Genomic DNA, 18,870 nt, shown 5'->3' on the forward strand with positions numbered 1-18,870 from the left:
GGCAGCAGGGTAAACCCTTCCCTTCTCTGGACTTCAGTTTCCCCATCTGTGAAATGCAGAATAATCTCCAAGTCCCTGCTAACTCTGGATTCTTTATATAATATATATATATTTTAAACTTATTTAACTGGTCTCAGTTGCAGCATGTAACTTCTTTATGGCTTAAGGGCTTCTCGAGTTGCAGCACATGGGCTCTCTAGTTGTGGTGCCCAGGCTTAGTTGCCGCACGGCATGAGGGATCTTAGCTCCCCAATCAGAGATCGAACTCATGTCCCCTGCATTGGAAGGCGGATTCTTCCCCACCTCCTCCCAGGGAAGTCCCAGGATAGCTTTATTTATTAATTTTTGTTTGCTTGTTTATTTTTGGTTGCTCTGGGTCTTCGTTGCTGAGCACAGACTTTCTCTAGTTGTGGCCAACGGGGTCTACTCTTCATTGTGGTTTATGGGCTTCTCTTATTGTGGAGCACAGGCTCTAGGCACATGGGCTCCATGGCATGTAGAATCTTCCCAGACCAGGGATCAAACCCTACATTGGCAGGCAGATTCTGATCCACTGTACCACCAGCGAAGTCCCCAACTCTAGATTCTGTTTCTGCAAAAGAGATTATGAAGGATGCTTCAGAGTAACAGTACCACCAGTCTCATACAATCATTATTATTACAAAGGCTGCCCCCATAAGATTTGATGACTAGATTGGCAGGAAGGCACCATAACGAGTCAATGGACTGTATGTGTGTGTGGCGGTGGGGTGGGCAGGGGACAAGGACATCTGATCTTTGGGGTGGGTCAGCTAATCTCTCTACTCCTCCCCCTTGGGAGGAGATAGTGTAAAGACAGTGCTATGTGCCGTCACCTCCTGATCAACTTCCTCATTCATCTGAGCCACACCTCATACTTGGCTAAAGGAAGCAGTCTGTCCAGGGTGAGTTAGACTCCGTGTCCTTCCTTTTAACGTTCCCAGGTGTGGTCCTTTCCTTAAATAATAAGTGTCATCAACTCATATGAAAACAGACAGTATTATTGAGCACTATGTGCCAAGCACTTTATTTACATAGTTTTCTCACCCTGAGAGGTAGCTCTAATTATTACCCCCATTTTATAGATGAGGGCACCATGGCTCATGGAGCTTTGCATTTTTCCCACAGTCGCATCATTTATGAGGGGGATTCCAACACAGGTCTGTGTAATATCAAGGCTGCATTCCTAAGGGCATCTAACATTTAACTATATATTTTTACAACTGCTTAAGGAAGAAGGCAAGATGGTCTCCAGATGACAGCTGGGGAAACTGAAGCTCAAAGAGGTTAAATTCAATCACTTGGACAAATTAGTGAAAGCTTTCACGGTGCAGTTCACACTCTTTCCTATTCGCTGCTCCTCTCCTCTGACCCAGCAGTGCTCTCACCCTTCCCCATACCTTCCAAGGCCTCCCCAGTCCTCCTACACCTGATGGGTAGGGACTTGCCCAGACCACTTAAGAGAAGGACTTTTACTTGTCCTTTTCCTGGGGCGGGGAAAGGGGAGGGCTTCTGAAAGGCAAAAGTTAATTCCCACCTCCTCTGTCACCACCACCAACACACACACACCCCAGCCCAAGGGCTCAAGGTGAGGGTGCTAAAGGCTTACAGAGTGAGTCACGGGGTGCTGACCTGCCAGTCACCTAAGCACCAGGTGCTAAGCTTAGGTTAGAGGGATGAAAAAGTAGGCCAAGTGTTCTCATCCCCAGGAGCATGGCCCCATTGCAGCTCAGTGCCCCCCCCCACCCCCCACCACTCATCTCATCCCCAAATACTGCAGACATTTAGGGGACACTGTGCAAGGCCCTGGGGCAGAGGAGACACATGAGAAATAAGAATGCATTCCCACCCTTCAGAGGGGATAGGGCAGTGAGTACAAAACAGTATATATTTATAAAGTGTGATGGGAGAGACTTACCTGGTGGTTCAGTGGTTAAGAATCCACCTTCCAATGCAGGTGACTCAGGTTTGATCCCTGGTCCAGGAACTAAAATCCCAGATGCCTCGGGGCAACTAAGCCCATTCAGTTCAGTTCAGTTCAGTTCAGTCACTCAGTCAAGTCCAACTCTTTGCAACCCCATGGACTGCAGCTTTCCAGGCTTCCCCGTCCATCACCAACTCCCAGCTCCCGAAGCTTGCTCAAACTCATATCCATCGAGTTAGTTATGCCATTCAACCATCTCATCCTCTGTCATCCCTGTCTCCTGCCTTCAATCTTTCCCAGCATCAGGGTCTTTTCCAGTGAATCAGTTCTTCACATCAGGTGGCCAAAGTATTGGAGTTTCGGCTTCAGCATCAGTTCTTCCAATGAATATTCAGGACTGATTTCCTTTAGGATGGACTGGTTGGATCTCCTTGCAATCCAAGGGACTCTCAAGAGTCTTCTCCAACACCACAGCTCAAAAGTATCAATTCTTCAGCACTCAGCTTTCTTTATGGTCCAACTCTCACATCCATACATGACTACTGGAAAAACCATAGCTTTGACTAGGTGGACTTTGTTGGCAAAGTAATGTCTCTGCTTTTTAATATGATGTCTAGGTTGGTCATAGCTTTTCTTCCAAGGAGCAAGCATCTTTTAATTTCATAGCTGCAGTCACTATCTGCCCACTAACCACAACTAAAAAACCTCCTAAAGGTCACACTAGAGAAAGCTAATGTTCTAGAACAAAAACCCAGCACAGCCAAAATTAAAAAAAAAAAAGTGATGGGGGCACATGGTGATTAATTCTATTAGGTAGGTAGAATAGGGAAAAGGAGTCCAAAATGTCAGTGGCTAAAAGACAAGGAAGGTCCGAGGACCAGAGTGAAGACTTCAGGCAGAACAAACAGAACAAACAGCACTCCTGGGTAAGCCCAATTTGCATAGGGCAGGCCCAGGTGGAGGAAAAAACATATAAAAGGAGGAGCCAAAGCGCTTTCTCACGGACTCTCTCTCCCGCGTGCATGCATGCGCTCTTTTCTCTCTCTCTTTCTCTCTCTCTTTCTCTCTCTCTTTCTCTCTCTCTCTCTCTCACTCTCCTGCTATCTTCTAAATAAAATGGAGCTGTAACACTGATTTGCCTAAGAGCTGTAACACGGTTTGTCCAAGACCCAAGAGCTGTGATGCGCCGAGGGCTTTAATGTCCGTTGCTCCAAATCTTTGTTGTGACGAGACAAAGAACCGAGGAACATACACTCAGTGACATGTGAATTTAAAATATACCAATGTCCCTACTAGTCCTTGTTATGCTATATTGATGATGCTTATGATTATTCTATGTACTGTCAATTGTCTAACCTATTTTGTCTCTGCCCAGGTCAACCAGCTACAACATGCAGTGCCAGTTCAACAAAGATATAAAACTACAGCTGACCATGGAAAATATCACACACCCTTGGACACCGCTATAAGGACTCTGAGGATTGAGACTAGCAAGAGGGGGAGGCCCAATACCCCTCGCCGCCCCAGTTCAGCAGGAAGTAGCCAGAAAGACCTCGACGCCCCATTCCCAAAGAATTGGGCCTCCCATCTCTTGAGGGGGGAATGTTAGGTAGGTAGAATAGGGAAAAGGAGTCCAATATGGCGGTGGCTAAAAGACAAAACTTCAGGCAGAACAAACAACACTCCTGGCTAAGCCCAATTTGCATAGGGCAGGCCCAGGTGGAGGAAAACACATATAAAAGGAGGAGCCAAAGCGCTTTCTCTCAGACTCTCTCTCCCGCGTGCATGCGTGCGCTCTTTTCTCTCTCTCTCTCTCTCTTTCTCTCTCTCTCTCTCTCTCTGCCTCTCTCTCTGCCTCTCTCCCTCTTGCTATCTTCTAAATAAAATAGAGCTGTAACACTGATTTGCCTAAGAGCTGTAACACGGTTTGTCCAAGACCTGAGAGCTGTGACGCGCCGAGGGCTTTAATGTCCGTCGCTCCAAATCTTTGTTGTGACGAGACAAAGAACCGAGGAACATACACTCGCGTGACAATTCCAAGGACAGAAGTTCACAAAGGAGGTATCAGAGTGGATCTGAAAGGGTGAATTGAACATGCAGAGGAAGAAGGACACTCCAGGGTACAGGAAGGCACATGCAGAAGGCCTAAAGCTTAGATGGATCTGCACACCATCTAGCAGACATGGAGGTATGGAGTGCACTATGGCTGTGGAGAAAGACTGTCCGAGTTTGAATCCTGGCTCTGTCCCTTCTCAGCTCTTTGACCTTGGGCAAGTTACTTAACCCCTGTGGGAGAGATATCATTGTCTCAGATTATTTGCTCTCCCACTTCCCAGTAAGATTACACATTCTAGCCAGTTGCCATGTGACTCCAAAGGAAGGAGTACACTTCCCCAGGCCGAGGTCAGACTTGATCACATGACTTCTTTTGGCCAATGGAATTTGAGTTGGAGAGACTATAGGCCAGTCCTAAGCAGAAACCTGAAGAACTATAGCATGTTTTAATCTAAAATCAAACTCTTTTATCTCTGCCACTGGAATGGCATCACCTGTGCCTACAGCCTTCAACACAGAGAGCAGAGCCTCAGCCAACCCACAGCTGCCCCACAGCTGCTGATGTGTAATCTGAGGGAGAAAAATTTTTTGTTAAAAGACAATGAGATTTGGTGTTGTTTGTTATCACAACAATAATGTGATTTTCATAGTACTTACCTCATAGAACTGTTGTGAGGATTAATAAGATGATCTTGTGACATGTATAACCATTTCATCAGAAGTCTGCATGATAAGATGACTATTCTACCCACACTTATATGGACATTTGCTGTATAATAGAGATGACATTTGCAAAAGAATAGTAAAGGATGGTGTCACAGGTGGAGTAGTATCTCCTCCAAATTCATTTCTACCTGGAACCTCAGCATATGACCTTAGACAACCGGATCTTTCCAGATGTAATTAGTCAAGGGTCTCAAGGTGAACACACCTGGATTTAGAGGGTGCCCTAAATCCAGTGACTGGTGTCTATGTGAGAAAAGAAGACACACAGAAACAAAGAGAAGAAGGAGATGTGAAGGCCAAGGCAGAGACTAGTGTGATGTGTCTACAAGCAAATCTTTATGGTAAGGATCCTGAACCACCCGAAACCAGGAGAAAGGCATAGGATGTTTTCTCCCTCAGAGCTTCCAGAAGAAACCAATTCTGCCCATACCTTGACTTTGGACTCCTGGCCTCTTGAACTGTGAGAGAATAAATTTTCTGTTGTTTTAAGCCACCCAATTTATGGTAATTTGTTATGACAGCCCTGGGAAATTAACACAGATGGATTACTTTTAAAATGATCTGAACAATCAGTTATTCATTTGGAAAAAAATAAAATTGAACTTCTACCTTGGAGCACACACAATAATAACATTCTGTTAGATTAAGGACCTAAATTTGAAACGCAAAACCTTAAAATCTTTAGAAGTAACTAAAGGAGATTATATTTAGGACTTCAGGATAGAAGAGAATTTCTTAAACAAGACATAAAAATCACAAATCGTATTACTCTGAGTTCTCCACAGAAACAACTAATAGGATATATAGACTATATTGGGCTTCCCAGGTGGAGCTAGTGGTAAAGAACCCACCTGCCAATGCAGGAGATGTAAGAGACTCGGGTTCCATCCCTGGGTCAGGAAGATCCCCTGGAGGAGGAAATGGCAACCCACTCCAGTATTCTTGCCTGGAGAATCCCATGAACAGAGGTGCCTGGCAGGCTACAGTCCAGAGGATTGCAAAGAGTCAGACACAACTGAAGCAACTTAGCATGCATATCGATAGAGAGATAGATTTATTATAAGGAATTAACTCATGTGGTTACAAAACTGTGCAACTCAGTCAGGATTTGAACCCATGGGCGAGGACTCGAACTCTGCTAGAACTCATTGTCTTTTCATTGAGATCACATACCTGGTCTCAGGACTTAATGAAGCTCAAGTTCATTATGTCTCATGGCAGAAAGTATTCAGTGAGAGACAAAGGTAAGAAGTGGATTTATTTAAAGAGAAACACACCACACCCCACAGAGTGTAGGCCATCTTAAAAGGTGAGAGGCCCCAAAATATGGGGTGGTTAGTTTTTACTGGATGGGTAATTTCATGGACTGATGAGTGAGAGGATTATTCCAACTGTTTCAAGTAAGGAGCTGTCATGGCACTGGCGGGTGTGCCATTTAGATTCTAATATATTACAGTGAGCATATAATGAGGCTCAAGGTCTACTGGAAGTTGAATCTTCTGCCATCTTGGACCTCGTTGGTTTTAACCAGTTTTTGTCATGTCCTACGAGAATCCCAGGGATGGCAGGGCCTGGTGGGCTGCAGTCTATGGGGTCACACAGAGTTGGACACGACTGAAGCGACTTAGCAGCAGTAGCAGCATGACTATGTCATTCTTAGAAAGGCTGTGCTCTGCCCCCTTCCCTTGTTTCAGTTATGGAGGCCAAGAAATCCCAAGATCTGCAGTTAGCAAGCTGGAGACCCGGGAGAGCCAGCAGTGTAATCTCAGTCCAAAGGCAGGAAAGGCTAGTGTCCCAAACTGAAGTCTATCAGGCAGAGAGAGTGAAATCTCCTTGCTGTTGTTAAGTTGCTAAGTTGTGTTCGACTCTTTGTGCCTCCACAGACTGCAGCACGCCAGGCTCCCTGTCCTACACTGTCTCCCAGAGTTTGCTCAAATTTATGTCCATTGAGTCAGTCATGCTACCTAGCCATTTCATCTTCTGTCGTCCCCTTCTCCTCCTGCCTTCAATCTTTCCCACCATCAGGGTCTTTTCCAATGAGTGGGCTCTTCGCACCAGGTGGCCAAAATATTGGAACTTCAGCTTCAGCATCAGTCCTTCCAATGAATATTAAGAGTTGATTTCCTTTAGAATTGACTGGTTTAATCTCCTTGCTGTCCAAGGGACTCTCAAGAGTCTTCTCCGATACCACACTTCAAAAGCATCAATTCTTTGGCACTCAGCCTTCTTTATGATCCAACTCTCACATACATACATGACTACTAAAGCTATGGAAAAACCAGAGCTTTGACTATATGGACCACTGTTCGCAAAGTAATGTCTCTGCTTGTGTGTGTGTGTGTGTGTGTGTGTGTGTGTGTGTGTGTGTGTCTGCTTTTTAATACACTGTCTAGGTTTGTCATAGCTTTTCTTCCGAGGAGCAAGCGTCTTTTAATTTCATGGCTACAGTCACTGTCCACAGTGATTTTGGAACCCAAGAAAATAAAATCTGTCACTGTTTCCATTGCTTCCCCATCTATTTGCCATGAAGTAATGGGACTAGATACCATGATCTTAGTGTTTCAAATGTTGAATTTTAAGCCAACTTTTTCACTTTCCTCTTTCATCTTCATCAAGAGTCTCTTTAGTTCCTCTTCTCTTTCTGCCATGAGGGTGGTGTCATCTGCATATCTGAGGTTATTGATATTTCTCCTGGCAATCTTGATTCCAGCTTGTGCTTCATCCGGCCCAGCATTTTGCATGATGTACTCTGTGTAGAAATTAAATAAGCAGGGTGACAACATACAGTCTTGATGTACTCCTTTTCCAATTTGGAACCAGTCCACTGTTTCATGTCCAGTGCTAATTGTTGCTTCTTGACCTGCATACAGGCTTCTCAGGAGGCAGCTAAGGTGGTCTGATATTCCCATCTCTTAAATTTAAGAGTTTTCCACAGTGTGTTGTGATCTACACAGTCTAAGGCTTTAGCTTAGTTAATGAAGCAGAAGTAGATATTTTTCTGGAACTCCCTTGCTTTCTCCATGATCCAACAAAGAATATTGGCAATTTGATCTCTGGTTCCTCTGCCTTTTTTAAATCCAGCTCGTAAATCTGTAAGTTCTCAGTTCACATATTGCTGAAGCCTAGCTTGAAGGATTTTGAGCATAACTTTGCTAGCATGTGAAATGAATGAAATTGTATGGTAGTTTGAACATCCTTTGGCATTGCCCTTCTTTGGGATTGAAATGAAAACTGACAATTCCCAGTCCTGTGGCCACTGCTGAGTTTTCCAAATATGCTGACTATTGAGTGCAGCACTTTCACAGCATCATATTTTAGGATTTGAAATAGCTCAACTGGAATTCTGTCCCTTTCACTATCTTTGCTCATAGTGATGCTTCCTAAGGCCCTCTTGACTTCACATCCCAGGGTGTCTGGCTCTAAGTGAGTGATGATATCTCTGTAGTTATCCAGGTCATTAAGACTGTTTTTTTGTATAGTTCTGTGTATTCTTCCCACCTCTTCTTAACCTCTTCTGCTTCTTTTAGATCCTTACTGTTTCTGTCCTTTATCGTGCTCATCCTTGCATGGAATGTTCCCTTGATATCTCCAATTTTCATACAATGGAATATTATTCAGCCTTAAGAAGGAATGAAATTCTGATATATGCCACAACATGAACCCTGAAAACATTATGCTAAGTAAAAGAAGCCAGATACCAAAGGATACATAGTGTCTGTTTCACTTATATGAAGTTTCTAGCATAGGCAAGTTCATAGAGACAGAAACTAGACTAGAGGTTACCAGGGACTGGGAGGAAGGTAGTTATTGTTTATGGGTGATGAAGTTCTGGGACTGGTGGTGGTGGCCACACAACATTGTGAAAGTCCCTAATGTCACTGAATTCTACTCCCCAAAATAGTTAACATAGGACACTTCATGTTATAAGTATTTTGCCACAATAACAATTTGGGGACTTCCTTGGTGGTTCAGTGATTAAGAATCCACCTTCCAATGTAGGGGACTCAGCTTCGATGCCTTCGATGCCTGGTCGGGGAATTAAGATCCCACGTGCTGTGGGGCTACTGAGCCAGCAGGCTACAACCACTGGGTCCAAGCACTCTAGAGCCCATCCTCCTCAACAAAAGAAGCCCACACACCACAACTAGAGGAAGCAAGGAACACCCAGCACAGCCAAAATTAAAAAAAAAAAAAGCCCTCTTGGGGCTACCCTGGTGGCCCACTAGTAGACAATCCGCCTGCCAGTGCAGGAGACACAGGTTCAATCCCTGATCCGGGAAGCTCCCATATGCCAAGGAGCAACTAAGCCTGAGCGCCACAGCTATTGAGCCTGTGCTCTAGAACCCATGCTCCACAACCAGAGAAGCTACAGCAACGAGAAGCCTGCACACCCCAACTGGAGAGTAGCCTCCACTTGCTGCAACTGGAGGAAAGGCCTAAGCCACAAAGACCCAGCACAGCCAAAAATAATAAATTAAATAAAATTATTTTTTAAAGCCCTCAAAAAAGAAAAATAACAATTTGTATTCCTAAAAATATTAAGCAGAGTGAAAAAAAATACAAGTAATTGTATTTAACTCTTAGCTTGCTGCTGCTGCTGCTGCTAAGTTGCTTCAGTCGTGCCCGACTCTGTGCGACCCCATAGACGGCAGCCCACCAGGCTCTGCCATCCCTGGGATTCTCCAGGCAAGAACACTGGAGTGGGTTGCCATTCCCTTCTCCAATGCATGAAAGTGAAAAGTGAAAGTGAAGTCGCTCAGTCCTGTCCGACTCCTATCGACCCCATGGTCTGCAGCCTACCAGGCTCCTCCGTCCATGGGATTTTCTAGGCAAGAATACTGGAGTGGGGTGCCATTGCCTTCTCCTAACTCTTAGCTTATCCAAGAATAAATACAACCAATTTCCTTCAGCTATTCCAGTATTGCTGGATTTGTTTAGGATTCCCCTGCTGTGTTGCTAATACAATCCTCCCACATAATCGTGATCATTTTGAATATGGTACATTAATCGATCACACCTTTGGCAGAGCAAAGAGCAAATGATAGGCAAGTGTTCTTGGGGAAAAAATGGAGGAGTCAAGATATCCTTTTATGGGCAGATATAGAGCTCAAATTGGATTTACGTAGGAGGGACATCAGCTCTCTGCTTCTAGTGAAGACAGAATCAGCAAATACTTCAACAGGAAAGAGATTAGCTATCAGGAGTCCTCTCACCATATGGAATGAAAGGGTTGGACCAGTCCCTTCTAAGACCCCTCCAGCTCTAACAGTTCGTAGCTCTGTTACTGAAAGATGAATAAGAATTCACATTTGCCCGGTGCCTGTGGCTTGTGTGGCACCCTGCCAATAGTGTTAACTTATTCAACCCTCACAAGGACTCTCCGTGGTTGGTGTTACTCCCTTCATTTTAGCTCCAAGGAAATGCAAGCTCAGATATGGGCTTCAGCAGGTGTGGCGTGTGGATTTAGTTGCATGTGGGATTTTATTTCCCCGACCAGGGATTGAACCCACATCCCCTGCATTGCATGGTGTAGTCTTAACTACTGGACCACCACAGAAGTCCCCTTGTGGAGATATTTAGGACAGGGCGAGGGCTGACTCTGGGCTACTGGCTTGCTCAAAAGCAGGAGCCTGAAGTTACCTGTTAAGATCCCTCGCAGCTGCTTCTCTTATCATTATGTCAGGTTCCCAGTGACAGGGGCTGCTGATCCTGCCGCTCTCCAGAAGTTTGGCTGGAAACTGCCCAGATCTTCAAAGAGTGAGCACTTTACAAGGTTCACCTGCCCCTGTAAATTTCTGGAACATCCATTTCCCCAGTGAGGTGCTTGCCACACTGAGAGAAGGAAGGGACAGCCCCTGTTAGCAGAGGTGTGATCTGTCCTTTTCAGCTTTCTGACCTAGAATGAGGAGAACGAAAAACAAACCAAGTTACAATGTAAAGCACACTGAGGTGGGTGACAGATCTTGCATATGGATTTTATCAAAGAACATGCTGGAATAATTTCCCATCACTGCCTGGTCTTCTAGCCTCTGATCCATTCTATAACTTAGTGGACTGATTAAATATTCCAGAGCACAGCTCCAACAAGGACCCTTTCCAGCTCAAAAGACAAGTAAGTCTCAACTCCTTAGCTTGTTACCTGAGGCCCGGCATGGGGGCCTCCCATGGGGAGCCTCAGGTGTCCTAGCCTCCCCACCAACCTTGTACAGATCCCTACCCTAATAAAATCCCTACTCCTCCCGACGTGCTCACCTCTTTTCATAACAGCAGGCTGCGGCAGCCATGCCTGGTTCTAATTTCCGCTCTTCTGGGAATAATCTCCCCCTTTTCTTTAAAGAACTCTTTGCTCTTCATTCATACACAGAACTCTGTAACCTCCAATGAGATTTATCTTCCTGGGCACAGAGATTAATTCAAGGTTGGGTATGTGACCTAAAATGACCCCATTACAATCTTCTCTGGGACTTTCATGCTGCAAGTAACAGGGAGGGCCGTCTCACTTTCCTCTATCTCCCATGACTCTTATCTGGACCTTTCTTAGGGTACCTAGCAGTTTCTAGCTTAAACTATGGTTATTCTTATACCTGGACTTCCCTGGTGGCTCAGATGGTAAAGAATCCACCTGCAATGCAGGAGACAGGGTTCAATCCCTAGGTTGGGAAGATCCCCTGGAGAAAGGAATGGCTACCCACTCCAGTATTCTTGCCTGGAGAATCCCTTGAACAGAGGAGTCTGGCAGGCTACAGTCTATGGGGTTGCTCTGAATGAATAAGCATACACACACGTTCTTACACTCTCTGTGAGATGGTCACAGCCCCTGCTTCCTCCAAGGACTCCACTTTCGGTTCAAGTGTTCAATTTTTCTAGGCATTTCCTGACTACCTCTTCTGTGCAAATATTGTATTATGCTCTGGGGATACATCATTGGATAAGACACTGTCCCTTGTTAAATGGATGGATGAATGAAAACGCCTCTCTGGCCCTCACCCAAGCTTATCACAGGGGATTTGAGCTGCAGAAAATAGCAGACATAAAGTCCAAATCTGTTAGCCTGGCATTCAAAACCTTTTACAACCTGGTTCTAATTTTGTCTTCCCTACACACACTCTTAGCTCCAAACAAACCGAACTGTTTTTGTCCTGGAAAACTCCAAGACATCCCCACGTGTGGCATATATCCAAGCTTCGGTCTTTTCCCACCGGCTCTCTTCCTGTTTTTCTCTTTCATTCCTACCTTCTTCCCCCTATCTCATTTCACCCTTTTTCTTTCAGTCTTACCTCCTCCTGCTTCTACTTTCCCCCTTTCATCATCCCCCACCTTCGCTTTTCCTTTCTCTTTTCTCTCCTTGAGCTCTATTTCATCAATTCTGTCTATCCCACCCTTACCTCTTTCTTTTTTTAAAGTTTAGTTTGTGTTTGTTTATGTGGCTGTGTCAAGTCTTAGTTGCGGCACTCGGGACCTTCAATCTTTGTCGTGGCATGTGAACTCCTAGCTGCAGCATGTGGGATCTAGCTCCCTGACAAGGGATCGAATGGAGAGCCCTGCACTGGGAGTGTGGAGCGTTAACCACTGGACCACCAAGGAAGTCCCTCCTCTCTTATTTTCTGCCCCCCTTCCTGTCCCTGTGGGGGCAAAACATGGAATAAAACAAATGTATACCAATCAGCTTCTAGATCTCATCACAAGAGGTCATCAAGAGGACTTGCCCCGAGGTCTAATGCAGGGGATGTGGGTTCAGTCCCTGGTTGGGGAGCTAAGATCTCATATGCCTCTCAGCCAAAAAAAAATACTCCAAAACAAAACAGAAGCAATATTGTAACAAATTCAATAAAGTCTTTAAAAATGGTCCATATGGGGAAAAAAAAAAGAAGAAGCCCTCAAAGTGAGGTGGAAAGGAGAAGGGGAAGGGATCGTGGAAGCAGAGAAGAGGCTGCTTAGTGACTGCTGGTGAAGTCAGAGAGCACTGTGTCAGCTACCTACGTCTAACCCACCCCCACTCTTCCTTTTCCTCCCTGTGATCACAGAATTTTGAAAAATCAGAACCGCAAAAATTCTTGACATTTATCAACTCTGCCTCCATAAGTTTGCAGCTGGGAAAGTGAGGCCAGCTAGAGAAACAGGGGCAGAGAAAAGGAAAGCAACTGGCTACTGTCACCCAGCAAGTGAGTGGCTCAGCAGGAGTCCTGAGCCTCCTGACCCCAGGTCAGTGAAATACCCTTTGTTTTCATCTGTGCTACACAATCCTCCTTCCTGTAGTCAGTCGTCCCTCCCCTTGATTTCCACCCACCAGGTTTCGGATGACATCTAAGGATTCCCAGTCTGCCCTCCCATCCCCCATTCCCCCAAACCCCACCTCTGAGTGAGTGTAGGGTCCAGTGAAACAGAGGCAGAAGGGAGAACCCACATTAGAGGGACTTGCCGTAAATCCTAGGGCATATATGGCAGTGGTGGGATAAGAAGGGGCTTCCCGATGGCTCAGCAGTAAAGAATCCGCCTGCCAATGCAGGAGACTCGGGTTCCATCCCTGGGTTGGGAAGATCCCCTGGAAGAGGAAATGGCAACCCACTCCAGTATTCTTGACTGAAAAATCCCATGGACAAGGAGCCTGGTGGGATACAGTCCATGGGGTCGCAGAGTCAGGGCACAACTGAACGACTAAGCAACACAGACACAGACAGGATGGTGCAAAGTGTCACTCTGGCCTGTAGGGGGACCAGTCTCCAGAAGCAGCAGCCTCTGTGCAGCTAAGGGACCAGACGCGCAGCAGGTCTGGTTTCAGCAGGCCCTTCTAGCAGGACCCTTCCTCACTCCTCTAGTCTAGCTGGTTGCCTGGATGACCTACCTCACTCTGCCAGCCGCGGATTTGCACAGAGGCCACCCAGGCACAGGATGGTCCATGACTGCCGGGGATGGGGGCTGGGGTGGGGGGAACGGAGGCAGCTCCACTTTCAGTCCTGCTTCTCTGCTCCACAAAGGGCCACTGTCTGAGCACAGAGGGACCCTGGAGCGAGGCCTCCCAAGGTGCTCGGCAACAGGGCCAGGTTTCATCACGCTGGGCCTCCCGGCCAAGTAAACATCAGTGGGAGGAACAGGCCCAACAGTTTCTGCAGACAGGCTCCTGGCTCCAGGCTGGCTCAGGGGCGTCTTCCCCCAGGGCTTCCCCGAGACAGGAAGAAGGGCCAAGTTCGTGTGCCCACTTTTCTCCAGAAACAGAGAGTCAGGATGAGGAACCTGCTCTCTCCTAGTTCAGTTCCATTGTTCAAGACGCAGAGAAGCATCCTATTCCCCTCTTCAGAAGTAGAAACTTTACAAGAAATGTTTAATTTAGTTCAGAGAGATCCATGAGCCTGAGTAATCGGGAAGACTTCCTAGGGGAAGTGTGATTCACATGTGGTTCTGCCTCGGTGTGTAGGTAGAATCTCTACAAATAGGAAAGAGAGGTGCATTTCAGACAGAGAGCACGGACTGTGGTATCTGGAAAGCAGGAGCATCTGGGGTCAGTGAAGAGGCTTATTTGGCCAGGGTAGAGAATTCACATAGGAGAAGGTGTTGGAAAGTTTGGTTAGGAACTGAACCACAGCTAGTCTTAACAGCCATGTGGAGGAGTCCTTCCAGTTTCCAAGCAGACTGGTGATGGGGCTCTAAAAGCAGAATTATTGAAAGCTTAGTCTTAAGATGTTGTGAAAGAGGCCCCAGGGTGAGCCTTAGTTCTCTGGGAAAGCTTGGGCTGGTTATGGCCTCTCTCTGGGGCTTCATTTCTTCATCTTTAAAATGAAAGTGTTCTGCCAGAGAATCTCAAAGCCCTCTCCATCTCTAAAATGCAAGGATTCTCTAATGGGGCAACACAGACTACAGGAAATGAAAGGAACAGATGTTATGGCCACACCCTGGACACCCCTGGGCTGCATTTCTGCCTTGGTTCATCTGCTTAGAGCTGTGGAATGGCTGTCACCACCACTGCTGCCAGGCACTATGCCAACTAGTGTCTTTTTTTTAAAACTTCATTTCTGTGAACAGAAAATGCATGTACATACTGCAAATTTTAAGTCATAAAAAGATATATGTAGGTAAAAATAAATTTCCCTCCTTTCCCTCTTTCCAGCCACTCATTCCTTCTCTCACTGTATCCTGAGTATGCTTTGAAAGATAACCTATGCATTTTCACAGATTGTGTAGTCTTTTTTTGTACACACATGGGAGCATGCTAGACATACCATTATGTACTTTGCTTTTTATTTATTTCTTATTTTTAATTGGAGGATAATTGCTTTACAATGTTGTGTTGGTTTCTGTCACACATCAACGTGAATTAGCCACAAGTATACCTATGGCTCCTCCCTCTTGAACTTCCCTCCCAACCCTCCACCCCATCCCACCCCTCTAGGTTGTCACAGAGCACCAGGTTGAACTCCCTGTGTTATACAGCATCTTCCCACTAGCTAGCTATTTTACATACGGTAATATATATGTTTCAATGCTGCTCTTTCACTTCTTCCCACCCTCTCCTTCCCCAACTGTGTCCACAGGCCTGTTCTCTGTCTGCACCTCTATTCCTGCCCTGCAAATAGGTTCATTTGTCCTTTGTTTTTTTAACTTGAAAATTCCGGCAATCTTTTCATAGGAGTCTACAAAAAGCTGCCTCATTCTTTGTATGTTAGGACCATGATTTATTAAAACAGTCCCCTATGGATAGATACTGAGGGTGTTTCTTTTCTATTACAAACAACAAATCAGTGCATATCCTGAACATACATCATCCAGCATGTGCTGGACTAGGTTTACAGGACACATTCCTAGAACTGAAATTACGTGCTTCATATGACCTAATACTTTATATGACCTAATACTCTCAACAAGAGTTTAAAGTGATCGTAATTATACTGACTATGCAAATAAGAAGACTGAGGCTTAGAAATTCAATAACTTGCACAAAATCAGTAGAGTTGAAATTCTAATGTGGACAATCTGACACCAGAGCTACCACAATCATTCCCCTAGTGTTTCTGAAACTTTAGTATGCATCAACAACACTGCGAGGGCTTGTTAAAACATAAACTACTGGGCTTCACTGGGGATCCAGTGGTTAATAATCTACCTCACAATGCAAGGGACACAGGTTCGATCCTGGTCAGGGAAGATTCCACATGACTCGGGGCAACTAAGCCCACGTGCCACAACTACTGAGCCCATGGGCCCTAGAGCCTATGGTCGCAATACAAGAAGCCACCACATTGAGAACCCCGAGCGCCGCAACTAGAGAGCAGCTCCCGCTCACCGCAACTAATGATGATCCAGCACAGCCAAAATAATTTTTTTTTTTTTAAAGCATAGATTACTACGCCCTACCATAAGAATTTCTTGGACTTCCCTGGTGGTCCAGTGGTTAAGGCTCTGCACTTCCCCTGCAGGGGTCAGGGGTTTGATCCCTGGTCGGGAAACTAAGATCCTGCATGTCATGTGGCATGGACAAACAATAGAATAAAAAAAAGAAGAGGAAAACAGCAGAGCTCTCTCTCATCACTATGTGAGGACACGTGAGAAAGCACCTGTCCGCAGGCCAGGAAAAGGGCCTCATCAGGAACCAAATCCACATGCACCTTGATCTCGAACTTTCCAACTCCCAGAATTTTGAATAACAAATGTGCGTTGTTTGAAACCTCAGTCTATGGTATTTTGTTACAGCAGCCCAAGCTGACTAAGACAGAGCCCTTGGGAGCAGAGCTGTTTATTTCCTCCCATTCCTCCCTTGGCTTATAATGAAATCAGTGAGGCAGCTAGGCCTCTGTTATTAATGGAAAGGCAGCATCTCAGAATGCTGGAGCTTGATCGAGATAAGCTAGTCCGGTGCTCTCATTTATTATTATTAATAGCTATAATTCATAGCACACCCATGCACTTGACATGCTTACTTTTTTTTAATTCCCCCGAATCTAATTCTCTGGCATGTGAGATCTTAGTTCCCTGACCAGGAATCAAACCCATGACCCCTGCAGTGGAAGCACGGAGTCTTAACCACTGGACCATCAGGAAATTCCCTCCCTGTATTTGTGTTCTCCTTATTCTCGTACACAGCCTCTTTCTCCATTTCATGCAGTTGATGTGGCCAGTACACACACACACACACACACACACACACACACACACTATGAAAAAGATTTAAATTCAGGAATGTGGAAGGAGACCTAAGGTCTGTGGAACAGAGCAGCAAGGCACTGACAGAGACATCCCACAAACGTGAAGAAACAAAGCCACGTCGCATTGTGGCTCCCACTTGCCAGCCTGTCTCCTCAAGGTGCTGACTCTGTTACATCACTAGATCCTGAGCCTGGGACCTTGAAGACCCCTGCAATTTCTTTCAGCTGCTCCCTTTGTGACCTCCATTCCTTCTTTCTCCATTCCCCGAAGGCCCCATCCTAGGTTCTCTTCCCTGTCTAAGCCCTTGCTATGAACCCCCAAGGCCAGACTTACAGCTGAAAACATCTGGGGCCCAGCTCCCTGGCCAAGGAACACCTCAGAAGCCATTTGTTGGGGAGCTGGAGTGAAGGAGGTCGTTAGGGAGAGAATTTCAGAGGCCAAATCAGATTCAGTTGGTCAGCTGCAGTTCAGGCAGCGATCTGATTCAATTGACATTATGGAATGTAGAAGAGGCAGCCGATAGTCAGGTGTAGCCAGAGACAGACGCTGTCCATAAAGCAGAGTCAGGCAGAGGCGGTCAGGGAGGGTCAGTCAGGCAGACTCAGTCATTCTGAAACCCAGTCCCTGGGATTTCTCTGGTGGTTCAGTGACTCTGTGCTCCCACTACAGGGGCCACGGGTTCGATCCCTGGTAGGAGAACTAAGAACCTGCATGCCGCGCAGCCAAGAAAAACCCAACCAAATACAAAACAGCACAAAAACTGGGTCGCTGAGATACAGTTAGATTCAGTCAGTCAGCCAGAACCAGCCAGCCGCAAACTCAGCCCGGCAGTCTGGCAGATGCCCTCAGTCCACTCTTCAGGAGGGCTGATCCCACCTGTCAGATGGCCAGTCAGGCGGACCCCTCCAGGCACAGAGGCTGTAGTAAGGCCAATGCAGTCAGGGTAACCAGCCAGCTTATCAGCCAGCCAGTCAGGCAGACGCTCAGGGGCCTCGGGCAGACGCACAAGCCCGGGTGTAGTTAGAATCAGCTGAGCTGAGCTGGGGTCAAAACGCCAGCACAGAGGAATCAGTGAACCGGTCAGTCAATCACACAGGGCCTCGGTCACTCAGATACAGCTTGTCGAGCACAGAGGGAATCTGGTCAGTCAGAAACAGCAAGATCGACTCAGTCAGACACGCGCCGTCGGTGCCAGCTGCCATTAGCCAGGTAGGGCAGTCAGTCAGTCGACTGTGGTCAGGCAGACAGATCACGCGGTCTTGGTCCATCAGGCATTCACGAAATCTGTTTTCATTAGACACAGCCAGATAGAGACAGTGATGGCGTCTGTGGTCAGTCAGACACAGTCGGCCAGTCAGAGGCACTTCTGTTAGGCACTGATGGAATCACAGAGCCGGGGCAAAGTTGCCGCGGAATCCCAGAACTGAGGCCCCAGGCCTCTTTTCTGGGCGGAACCTTGTTGGGGCGGGGCTTCGCTCTGGGCGGGGCCTCGTTCTCTCCTCCCGACAGCCTCCGGGCGTTGCCATGGCAGCGTTGGACCCGGCCGGAGTCGCTGCTTTCCTCCCTCAACCCCCCTCCACAAACACAGTGCCTGCGGAGTGGAGGTCCCGGCCGCGTAGTGGCGGGGCGGCGAGGTTGGGCAGGCTGCTCTCCGCAGAGCGGCAGAGGCTGCGGCTCGCGCTTTTGTCGTCCCCTTGTACAGAGGGGGATGATGGGGAGCCCGGGAATGGCACACGTCAAGCTACACAGTGACAGAGACCCAGAACTTCCACCTCTCCAGAACCCTGCGTTGCCCCTCAGGAGGAATCAGATTTCCCGAGGCAGAGGGCGCGTACGGAAACGGGAGAAAAGCTCTTGGAAAGATTCTGGGCTTAATAATGAATAGGGCGAACACTCACCTTGTACCAAGTGCTGTAATAACAGCTTCGTGTACAATAATTCGAGCCTCACAATTTTCTTTTGAGGGAAATAAAGGTTTCCTTATTACAAACGGGGAAACAAGTACAGAAGGG

General features: G+C 46.6%; 1 protein-coding gene and 1 pseudogene across 4 annotated transcripts in view; both read right to left on the reverse strand.

Annotated features, from left to right (window-relative positions):
• The window catches only part of EPB41L1 (erythrocyte membrane protein band 4.1 like 1), a 146,269-nt gene extending 137,351 nt beyond the window's left edge, over positions 1-8,918 (reverse strand). For 2 of the 3 annotated variants that reach the window (XM_086332049.1, XM_086332037.1), the window contains exon 1: positions 1,937-8,918. The gene's annotated coding sequence lies outside the window, so the exon portion shown is untranslated. The remainder of the gene's footprint in view (positions 1-1,936) is intronic. The other variant, XM_086332036.1, reaches the window with a different exon arrangement.
• A 1,475-nt stretch (positions 8,919-10,393) lies between these two features.
• LOC147360313 (uncharacterized) overlaps positions 10,394-18,870 on the reverse strand; it is a 57,465-nt pseudogene continuing 48,988 nt past the window's right edge. Inside the window, exon 4 of the transcript XR_015138808.1 lies at positions 10,394-10,619. The product of XR_015138808.1 is annotated as an uncharacterized LOC147360313 (transcript). The remainder of the gene's footprint in view (positions 10,620-18,870) is intronic.

The sequence above is a fragment of the Bos grunniens genome, chromosome 13 (assembly GCF_055505025.1).
Source record: "Bos grunniens cultivar Pamir isolate PY7600 chromosome 13, Bosgru_T2T1.0, whole genome shotgun sequence".
Lineage (NCBI taxonomy): Eukaryota > Metazoa > Chordata > Mammalia > Artiodactyla > Bovidae > Bos > Bos grunniens.